The following is a 12,292-nucleotide window of genomic DNA, read 5'->3' on the forward strand; positions in this document are numbered from 1 at the left end:
TTTTAAAATTCATCCTGATTATAGTGCTTTACATACTTTTGGGTGTGTGTGTTTTGTTCACTTACCTCCTTTTGAAAGGCATAAGCTTGGAGCACAAACTGTTCAATGTGCATTTATGGGATATAGTCACTCTCATAATGGATTTGTGTGTTATGATGTCACTAACCATCGTTTTCGCATTTCTAGAAATGTGACATTTTTTGATAATCAGTTTATGTTTCCATGTGTTTCTCCTGTCATTAATGATATTGTTACTCTTCCTAAGTTTTCTATTATGCTTCAATCTATCGAACGTTATAAACCAGGTCATGTATATGTTAGACAACACAGGCAGCAGGTTCCCACACCCCTTCTTGACGCTTAACCGCCACCTGATCCTGTACCGGTTGAACCACGACGTTCTGGTCAAATATCTCGCGCACCAGATAGATATTCACCAGACATGTATGATTCCTCACATACTGCCACACTCTCTCGCATATCTATTCCTACTTGTTACTCACAGGCTGTTAAGGATGTGCGATGGATAAAAGCAATGAATGAAGAGCTTCAAGCTCTTCAAGAGAATTTCACATGGGATATTGTCTCTTGCCCTCCTGATGTAAAACCTATAGGTTGCGAATGGGTGTATTATATGAAATCGAATTCTGATGGGTCCCTCAATCGTTACAAGGCACGTTTGGTTGCATTAGGAAACAAGCAGGAATATGGAATTGATTATGATGAGACATTTGCACCGGTTGCCAAAATGACAACTGTCCGCACGATCATCTCTATAGCTGCTTCTAATCGGTGGACTCTTCATCAAATGGATGTGAAGAATGCTTTTCTTCATGGTGACCTGACAGAAGATATTTATATGACTCCACCTCAAGGTTTATTCTCTTCATCTAAAGGCGTGTGTAAGCTCAAACACTCCTTATATGGTTTGAAACAGGCATCTAGAGCGTGGTACGAGAAATTCCGCTCCACTCTACTTGGATTCTCCTTTACTCAGAGTCAGTATGATTCATATTTATTTATTCATAGCACATTTGCGGGTATTGTTCTGCTTCTTTTGTATGTTGATGATATGGTTATTACTGGTTCAGATCATGCTTCAATTCAGCAACTTAAGCAATAGTTACAAGCATCATTTCACATGAAAGATCTGAGTAATCTACATTATTTTCTTGGTCTTGATGTTCATTCTACATCCAAGGGCATCTTTCTCCATAAACATAAGTATCCTAAAGATTTGATTTCTATGGCTGGTCTCGAATCGGCTAATTCGATAGATACTCCTCTTGAGGTTAATGTTAAGTATCATCGTGATGATGGTGATCTTTTGCCTGATCCCTTATTGTATCGACAACTTGTGGGTAGCCTCAACTACTTGACTATTACTCGCCCCGACATATCTTTTGCTGTTCAACAAGTAAGTCAATTCATGCATTCTCCTCGCCATCTTCATTTGACTGCGATTCATCGTATAATTCGCTACTTAAAGGGAACCTCTCACCGCAGATTATTCTTTTTCGTTGGAATTTCTCTTCAATTGAGTGCTTATAGTGATGTTGATTGGGCAGGGTGTCCTGATACTCGTCGATCTGCTACTGGTTGGTGCACGTTTCTTGGTTCTTCATTGATCTCTTGGAAAAGTAAGAAGCAAGCAAGAGTTTCTAAATCTTCTACTGAATCAGAGTATCGTGCCATGTCTGCTGCTTGTTCAGAAATACTTTGGCTTCGTGGTCTTTTGGCTGGACTTGGATTTCCCCAAACAGAGCCAACTTCACTTTATGCTGACAATACAAGTGTCATTCAAATTGTTGCAAATCCTGTTTTTCATGAACGCACCAAACATATCGAAGTTGATTGTCATTCAATACGTGACGCCTACGATGATCGAATAATATCACTTCCTCATGTCAGTACTCAGTTGCAGGTTGCAGATATTCTTACCAAGGCTGTTCCATGCCCACGACATCAGTTTCTTGTTAGCAAATTGATGTTTCTTGACCAGCCGCATCAATTTGAGGGGGAATGTTAATCAGGAAATAATCCAACATATTTATTGTAAATAATTTACATTCATAGAATAGAAAATTAGTCATTATGAGTTGTAATTAGTTGTAATTAGTCATTATGAGTTGTAATTACCGACACTATTATATATAGTATCAAATGCAATGAGAAAGGCATGAAGCCAAAATTTCTAACATATGCAACCTCCAAAACTTTGAAGACCTTCAAATTATCGTAGTCCATCAATATCTCCGTCAAAACCTCCATAGGTATCTTGGTGTCTATTTCCATGAATAAACATCTTCCGATCAGGTAAGTTGTTGTAGAAAAAACCTTACCCTAAAATTTTTTTGGCAACCCAAATCCCCGCAATATGCACCTTATCCCCTCCAAAATAGTCCATCTTATGCATTAAGCTAGGCCATTTTGTTGAGTTCTACGCCTCTTTATGTTGGTGTAAGTCCTAGAGGCCAATACTTTTGGTACTTGTATCGAATTATTTATTAATAATAAAAGGCTTTTTCTTTATTACGTTTGTTTAATAAAGTCCCTAGAATAGCTAGTCCATTTAATGTATCAAGTGTGACTTGATCATGAGATCACATTAAACATAAGGACATTATTCTTAAAGTATCCGTAGTCGAGCTTTATTGTGAAGTGGGATAACATTAAAGCATTAAGACTATTATGTATATAGACTGATGATCACATCTCATGGATCATGGATAAGGAGTTATCAAGTCTTAAACATATGTATGAATATTAAGAGTAATGTTTATACTGGATTGACCCGCTATGAGAATACTATATAGAATGTTATGCAAAGTGTCATAAGTTATTCTCATGGTGATAATGGTGTATACCACCCTTCGACCTGAAACCACTATGGACCTTAAATGTAGAGTCGAATGCTTTATTGCTGATCAAACATTTTCCGTAACTGGATAACCATAAAGACAGTTGATGGGTACTCCACTAAACATGCTGAGGGACATGAGTGACCTAGATGGAATTTGTCCATCCTGCATAACAGGATAAATTTCTATGGGCCCAATATTGAACTGGACAAGGATGACACTGTCTATGCCTTGTGTTCAATATAGACATAAGGGTAAAAGGGTAATTATATACATAAGTATTATCACATAAAGGATTTGTCAGATCACATGACATTTTCGTGTCTTGGGTAGTAGTGATATGTTGCTAGATACCGCTCACTGTTTATTATGTTAAATACGTGATTTAATATAATTGCCAATGCCGCGAAAACCTACAGGGTCACGCACAAAGGACGGATTGATGAAAGATAGAGTAACTAAGGAGCACCGTAAGGTACATCGCACTTAAGTGAATTGTAGAACATCGTAAGGTACGGTGTACTTAAGTAGAATACGAAATATGGTAATGTACCATGCGCTTAAGTGATTTTGGGCATATTATAAAATATGGGCCAAATACACTTAAATGAGCTTTTTAGCTTGAAGCCCACGCAAGTGGTTCTATAAATAAAACCCTTGTGCAGAATCATTCATTACGATTGCATTTTCGTTTTCTCTTTCTCTCTCTCTCTCACTCAAAGCCTTCATTCATAGCAGCTAGCACTGAGATTGAAGGAATCCGTTCATGTGGACTGAGTAGAGGCGTTGTCGTCGTTCAACGTTCGTTATCGCTCCATAGATCTGCATCAAAGGTTTCAATCGTCACAAGAGGTAGATATTCTATCACTGATCATGCCCATTCGTAAGGATCACTAAAGGAGAAAATTTTAATTTCCGCTGCGTTTTGGATCGCCGTTTTCCTTCAGTGGTATCAGAGCCACTTACGAAACCATGCATCGGATAGCTATTTATTTTCTGTATTAATATGATTAAAAGACAGAATGAATCAAAGAATAAACGAGTAATTAAATTTGGCATCATGTGTGTACGATTTGGATGATTGATGTTGACTATGCTTCGGAACCGACATTAGTATGGTGAAGCAGCGATACATCGATCGTCCATAGGTTACGCAATTGAGATTGATTAACTTATATATGATATAAGTAATCCTAATGCAAAGTACGGTATATATGATATACTGTTTCTGTTTCGTTCATTCAAACACTAAATGGTTGTTTTCCTTTGAGCGATCAATGGTCATTTGCTTCAGAATCCTACATTAGTATGGTGAAGTAATGACCTGTTGATCAATCATACTGAATCAACAATCGAGGTGTGTTTGACGGTCTGAAATTGGTGCATTAGGGTTAGTGACGGCACAAGGGTTGTGCCGTCAAGGAGTTGTGAATTGGGGGCTTGTTGGAACACGTCTGCTGACTGTTTCAAAGCGCTGGTCTTTTGGCCGCGTGACGATCGTCATGGACCCGTGACGATCGTAACAAGCTGGACGTGACGGTCGTCACATTCACAGATCAAGAATTCTAGGCGTTTCTGTTATTTTGTCCGCGTGACGTTCGTCATGGGCCTGTGACGGTCGTAACAAGCTGGACGTGACGGTCGTAACATGCTTGTGACGATCGTCACGTTCACAAAGTCAGAATTCTCGGGGTTTTCCGTTTTGTGACTGCGCAAGAGTTGTGTTGATGCAAAACGACACCGATTTCAAATGAATTGTTCATTAAAAATTTCCGCTGACCGGGCAGCGGAAACCCCGTTCCCGCTGATCGGGCAGCGGACCCCTGGCTAACTCTACGTAGTGTGATCGATCGCCGAAATTTAATTTGGTTTTAATTAATTAAAGGAATTAAAATTAATAATAATAATGTGTTTATTATTATTGCCTTATGGTGATCAGTTATGACCTTAGTTTTCCTTTATTTTGTTTTGGGTTTTTAAATACGACCTGCGTGTCGTGCTTCTCCTTTTAATCTCTTAATGTAACTTCTTTTCTCATCTCAATCCCTCGTATGTAAAACGAGTTTCTTCTGAAATGTAATGTTATGAAGAAAGAGAAGAATTCAATATCAAAGGAGGACAATGTTATGAAGAAAGAAGAATTCAATATCAAAGGAGGACAACCTTAAAGATCTTGCTTGGAGAAGCTTAGATCGTTATTAGGTTAGCTTAGGTTCTCTCATTGGCTTGGGAGAACAATTGCGCTAGGGGCCATAACTGTTTCATTATGTATGTTGATGCATGTGAATGTATGTTGATGCATGCGATTGTATGTTGCTGCATGTGAGAGACGATTTATATGATAAATAAGCCGGTGAGATCAGAATAATTGCAATTCCCTAAAAAATTAAATATTAAGTTTATGCTTTCCAAGTTTTAGCACTCATCAAGACTAGTATTGGATAATGTAGGTTTCGCCTACGCGAGGTGCATGTTCTATATTAGTAAGGTGCAATGGGATAATTGTAATATCCAATTGCTAAAACAATGGGTCAAACTTAACTAAACAAATTATAATAAGATTATACATGTTTAGAAGCAAGAGTTGGAAATGATCCATATGATGGATTGGAATAAGGAGTTATTCACCCAACTGAAATTTTTTAGAGTTGTATGTGATACAATTGGAAGGAGTTCCTACCTAAATAACCTAGTTTTGTGTAATCCGCCTACGCGGACTTAGAACAGAGTGAAATATGGATCTCGACCCACTAGAAAATCTTCCAACGGGATTTTCCGAATCAAATGATGAGGGTCATTTGTTTTGAGTAAAATAGTGGGAGCATATTTAATTAAAGGCCTAATTAAATATGTTATTGATACTTATATTTTCATTAATTCTCATGTAGATTACCATGACAGCAAACACCTCTAACAACATCTTGCGATCAATCCTTGACAAGGAAAAATTGTCCGAGACAAATTTTCTGGATTGACACCGAAACCTGAGTATTGTCCTCAAACATGATAGGAAGTTGTATGTCTTGGAGAAACCTGTTCCTGAAGAGGAACCTCCTAGTTCTGCACCTAAGGCAGAAATAGATGCTTATAAGAAGCATGTCGATGATGCCAATGAAGCTACTTGTCTCATGTTGGCTACCATGAACTCAGAGTTGCAAAAGGAACATGAGAACATGGCAGCGTTTGATATGATCGAACACCTGAAGATGCTCTATCAAGAGCAAGCAAAACATGTGAGGTTTGAAGTTTCAAAATCCTTTTTCAAGGCAAGTTAGCTGAGGGAGCCCCTGTAAGTCCCCATGTGCTCAAGATGATTGGGTATGTGGAAAATCTTGAAAGGTTGGGTTTTCCCCTCGAAAAGGAACTTGCGACTGATGTGATATTGCAATCGTTGCCAGATGGATTCAGTCAATTTGTCCTAAATTTCAATATGAATGATATGGACAAATCTCTTCCTGAACTGCTAGCCATGTTAAGAACTGCTGAGCAGAATCTGAAGACAAAAGGGAAGTCCATTCTGATGATCGGGAATGGAAAGAGATAGAACAAAAGGGCCACCAAGCAGGGTGATAAAGGGAAAGACAAGGAAGTTGTCAAACCCAGACCCATTGTTACTGCTTTGAAGCCTAGTGGAGGCATAGCAAAGGCAGACACCTGCTTCCATTGCGGTAAGACCGAACACTGGAAGAGAAACTGCCTAAAGTACCTGGAAGATACGAAGAATGGAGTAGAGACTTCAACTTCAGGTATTTTTGTTATTAAAATAAATTTATCTACTTCTGCATCATGGGTATTAGATACTGGACGCGGTTCTCACATTTGTACAAATGTGCAGGGGATGAAAAGGAGTAGAGATTTGGAAAAAGGTGAAGTTGACCTACGAGTTGGCAATGGAGCAAAGGTTGCTGTTTTAGCCGTAGGAACTTAAGTATTGACTTTACCTAGTGTAACACCTCAAAATTTGCCCTCCTCTCTTGGGACTAGCATTATCATTTTGCATATCATTTTAGGTCATTAGGCATTGCATATTGCATATCATGTGGTTACATTGTGCGATCTATCTTCCCAAGTCTTGATTAGAAGATGAGGAAGTCTAAGTGCAAGCCTAGGGTTTATTGACTGATCATTGGCCATCTGAGGATTGGGCTGTGAATTAGGGTTTTATGATTCTCAATGGATGTTGGTCTTCATCTTGATTGCAATGATACATCATCATCATCATGGTTGGTTATCATCAGAAGAATCAAGTGTTGAAGCAGATTCCTTGAGATTAGGGTTTTGACCACTGGTCAACCCTAATCAGTTGTATTGGGCCAATCAGGGCATAATCAGGAGATGAGGTTTATGATGGATATGGGGTTCATTCTATGATTATTTTGTGCTTATTGAGGCTAGGGTTTCACCCTTGAGCCATTTCAGTTGAAGATTGAAGCTCAGATTGATCTATGCATTGCCTGATTCATCTGTCAGTTAAAAAGTTAACTGTGGTCAACTGTACATGATTTGATGGATTTGGAGGTGGAAATGAGTTGGATACACTTCATTCATGTTGGAACAAGTGTTATATGACATCTCAAAGCTTAAAAATGAAGGAGATCAAGTCAGGACAAAAACTGCCAAAAATAGAAAGTGACTTGTAATTGAAGTTTCCAAAAATGGAAAGTTTTTGACCTCAAAGCCACGTGTCCAAGGAAACTTCAAATGGAAAATTGTTCAACATGAAAGTTGTAGATCTTGTTCTCACCTTTCCAAAAAGTCCAAGAACTTGAAAATCCCATGTATGGTTGGAAAATTAGGGCTCAGTGAAATTCAAAAATGACCCATAATCAGGAGGCCATAATTTCCACATGGTTTGGCCAAATTGCAAGTTCTTTATATGCACAAACTCCATTTGACATGTACTTTCATGGTGCATAATTGGATTTTTCCAAAAGTGGTCAATGCAAAAAGTCAATTTTCAACTGGACAGTTAAATTGGACCAAGGGCAAAATTGTCCAACTTTCAAAATAATTGGAATTTTTGAGTGGGGATTTTTGCTACACCTCATAAATGGCATTTGAAATTTGTTGGAATCATCATTTCATGGCAAAGGCTTATGGTTTGAAAATTGGCCATTAAAATGAAATTGCAAAATTGGACAAAGTGGCATTACATGGTGGTTTTTCAAAATACACATCCAATGAGAGTGAGGCAAGTGGCAACAGCTCACACATGGCATTTGGAAGTTGTGTGAGCTGTCAAATAGGTGGCATTGAGCTGGCAAGTGAAATTCCTATTCTGCCCTCACTTTGAAAGTTAACCATTTTCACTAATACACTCCATTTGGTTAATGACATGATTAAACTTGGTTTAAGGTCACATATATAAGCCTAATCACTTTCTAATCCTAACAGAAAATCACATTCCCCAAAATTGGATCTCAAACTTTCCAAATTCTCTCAATTCTTCAAGAACACCAAAACCTTCAACTTCATCAAACTTCATCAATTGTTGATCAAATTTCGAATTTCTTTTTGGATTGATCTTGTTTCATCCTCTTCATCAACTGTTTTTGGTTATTGGAGCATAAAGAGCTGCAGAATTCGACTGTTCAAGGATTCATCATCAATGGCAAATTCAAATTGTGAGCATTAGAAGATGTCTTGCTCGAACATAATCGCATCATCCACCTCCTTGAAGCATCTAGTGTATCTGTTTGAGGAAGAAGAGCTCGAATTCCACCGATTTCATTGCTGCCATTTCCAGGTATGTGAAATTCGAAACTCACGAAATGCTTGATGTTCATGTGCGTTTGAAAGAGCTTGCTACGTAGAGTGTAGTGATAGGCTTTGTTTGTGAAATAGTAAACTGTAGCGCGCGAAATCTAGATTCAAAGTTTCGCGTCCAAACCCTAACATGCTCGATCCATAGAACCTAGGAAGAATTGGAAGAAATTAGGTGGATATTCGTAATCTATGTTCAAAGACCTTTCCAACGGTTATCCACTTGTCCATTTTGGTGAGGGTTTGAGATTCACGCGTTCTTGAGTGGCTGGAGGAAGGAGATGAAGTCTTATGCGCAAAACTGAGTTTAATCCGTTTTTCCATTTGAAAATTCAAATACCGTGTTTCCCTCCCCCGCGCGATTTATTTACAAAACTGCCATTGTGTAATTCCAATTTATTTAATTAATTCTCAAAAATTCATATCACTTTAAAAAATTCATAGAAAATCATAGAAAATTCAGAAAAATGTGGAAATTTTTGTGTTGACTTCCTTGTTGACTGTAGGATTTGTTTGACCTATTGGTCAAAGTTGTGCATGGTAGAATTATTGTTTGACTTAGGCTTGTTTCACATGTACTCATTTTTGATACCTTTGGCTAATTCCATTGTGAAATGCTCATAGTGTTAAATAAATGTCTGAAAATTTTTGTGGTGATTCTAGACACATCAGTGGAGATTTACATGTAAATTTCATGAGTTTTTGATACCTGGCCATTGAGATGTGAATTTTTGAACTTAGGTGTGACAATGTGTGTCACACCTCATTATGTCAACTTGCTGGATTTATTTGAGTGACCTAGACTTGTTAGAATGATGTGAAATTTTGCATGGATGTTCATTAACATGTTAAGATGCTATGTGAACTTTTGTGGAATTTTACATTGCATTTTCAAATTGATTGCTATTTTTCATCTCTGTTGGTCAATTGTGCAAGTTCATGTGACACATGTTTGAATATTTGATGTGAAATGCTCATATGGTATTGAATGATCATGAAATTTGATGTGCTTGTAATAGACACATGATGTGACATCCCTGTTTTGGTCTCATCCATTTCTTTTTTGTTTTCATTGAGTTATGAATTTTTGAAGTGGAAGCATGTGTTGATGTTGTGATTTGGAGCATGTAATTGTGTCTGTTTTTGTTGATTTTCATTGGCATAGTTCCCTTGGTCCAATTAGGCTAAAATTTGACATGCTAGACCTTGATTATCCCTTGTTTAGGTATAAATTATTTGAGAATTTTTAGAATTGTTTTGGTGTGGATTTGAATGCAATAGTTCTGTTTGCATGTTTGGTGCTTCATTTGAACTAGTTTGAATTGTTTTGTGCATGAAATGAGTATAATGAATGATATGGACATGGGACTAATTATGTTGACTCTTGTTTGACTTTAGCTTGAGTTTGGTTAGAGATACCTTACTGTTTAGGAATTTTTCTTGCCTTTGGACCCTAGGCTTAGCCTAGTGGTCTTGTTGCTAATATTTGCTTGATTTTTCAGGATCAAAAGCATAATGCACATGGAGAATGAATCAAGTTAAATGCAATTGATGTTGTTTGATGTTTGTACACTAACATAACATTGTTTTGTAGGGTGTGAAGTTTGGGATTGAGCTTTGAGCTTGCTTTGTTGTGCATTGATTTGTATAGATTAATTGGTTGATACTTGCTGTTTAGTTTGTCTGTCTGAGTACTAACTGTGTTTGACTGTTTCCAGGTACTTTTAGTTGCTCAGTTCCTTGTGAACTTTTGCTTTGCTTTGCTTAAGCAACTTGCATTGAGGTATAACTTCCTAACTTCATGTAGTCTGGAGACCCGGCTGTTACCGGGCCGGGCAAATAAATGTCTGAAGTCCTCCTTAAGAGGCGATGATTGTGATTGTTTAATTTTGTGCCTAAGCAGGTGAAAGTCCTCTAAAGAGGCAATTGGTGGAAGGTAGGGATATGCAATCTATCCCCCACTATTCTGTGAGTCTTCTCCTTGCTCCCATTACATGGTTGTAGCATTGAGATTACAAGCCCAAGATCTTGTGCAGTGCACATTGTGTCAGAGTCTCTGAGTATAGAAGGGTTCCCCCATTCTGGACCCATGCTCATTTGTCAGAAGCTCTCCCTGGTTAGGGATAAGAGCTGTGAGGTCTGATCCTCACTTCACCTCTCATCTGCTTCACCTTAGCCTCGTAATGGCAAGGTTAAGAGCAAACACAGCCCGTACAGACGACTTGCTGAGGCAGTCAAACCTATTGTATGAGCCACTTGTTTGGTTATAGTGCGTGCTATGTGGATACCTGTTTGAGATGCTTGTTCTCATTGGATGTATGCTTGAATTATTCTGTATGCTTGTGTGCTTGCTTCTTTCCTGGATAGGAGTAGTTTGCTTATGCAAGTAGGATAGAAAACCGAACTTAGGGTAAACGATGCATGACAACACTAGGCTCGAGTCCAGCTCCCTGGTAGTGCGTCTTCCCCCGGTTTCTGGCTGAAATCTTTTTCCCTTTCAGGGGAACTACATCGCCCTGATCCTTGTTCCAGACGAGGTATGTAGGCAGGTGGTCGTGCGAGACCACTCCGGGCACCCTTTTCTTTTTTGCGTGTGTTTTGTTTGGCAGCTATCAGGCTCGAGTTCCCGACTCCCTGTTAGTCTGCGTGTGCCGTTTCTTCTGACGTCTCAGCGTCTCTTCTGGCTTGCTTGATGACTTGTAGGCTCAAGTTCCCGACTCCCTACTAGTTTGCCTGTTCTTCCTTTCCCTTGAAGGGGAACTACATCGCCCTGATCCTCGTTCCAGACGAGGTATGTAGGCAGGTGGTCGTGCGAGACCACTCCGGGCAACCTTTTTCTTTTTGTGTGTGTTTACTTGTTATCTGATTGTGTTTGGCTCGGATGCCGAAGTAAGCCCAGTGATTGGCTGTCGGGCTCCACGTTTGCCCTTTTGAGTGTGTTTTGGTTCGGATGCCGACGTAATTCCATCCAGTGGTTGTCGGGCTCCATGTTTGCCACCCTCGCTTGTTTGTATGTTTTGTGTTGTTTGGCGTGTGTAAGCCGAACTACAGTGGCTCTGATTCTTGTTCCAGACAAGATATGTAGGCATAAGGTGCGATACCTTATCGAGCTCGTTCCTCTTAACCCCACCTGCGTTCCCTGTGTGTGTGTGATGTCTAGCAACCTTTTCTTTTCTTAGAACGTGGATCCCGTCGAGTACGACGGACGTGAGGGGTGCTAATACCTTCCCCTTGCGTAACCGACTCCCTTACCCTTTCTCTCTGGTCGCAAGACCATTTCCTTTCCAGGTTTCTCTGAGCGTTTCCTTTCCCTATTTTGGGATAAATAACGCGCAGTGGCGGCTCTGTGTGTGTTTTTTTTTGAGTCTCGCCGGTTGATTTTCGCGGATGCGACACCTAGTGGTTTAATAATTCAGTTAGAGAACTATTATTATGTACCTGCAATTAGCAGGAATATTATTTTCATTTCTTATTTGGACAAGTTTGGTTTTTCATTTATAATAAAGAACAATTGTTGCTCAATTTATTTGAATGATATATTCTATGCTACTGCACAAATGAGCAATGGACTATATGTCCTTGATCTCGAAATGCCTATTTATAACATTAATACTAAAAGGATGAAACCTAACGAGTTAAAACCAACTAGGTAAGAATATTAAAACTCT

The sequence above is a fragment of the Lathyrus oleraceus genome, chromosome 2 (genome assembly GCF_024323335.1).
Source record: "Lathyrus oleraceus cultivar Zhongwan6 chromosome 2, CAAS_Psat_ZW6_1.0, whole genome shotgun sequence".
In the NCBI taxonomy this organism is placed as follows: domain Eukaryota; kingdom Viridiplantae; phylum Streptophyta; class Magnoliopsida; order Fabales; family Fabaceae; genus Lathyrus; species Lathyrus oleraceus.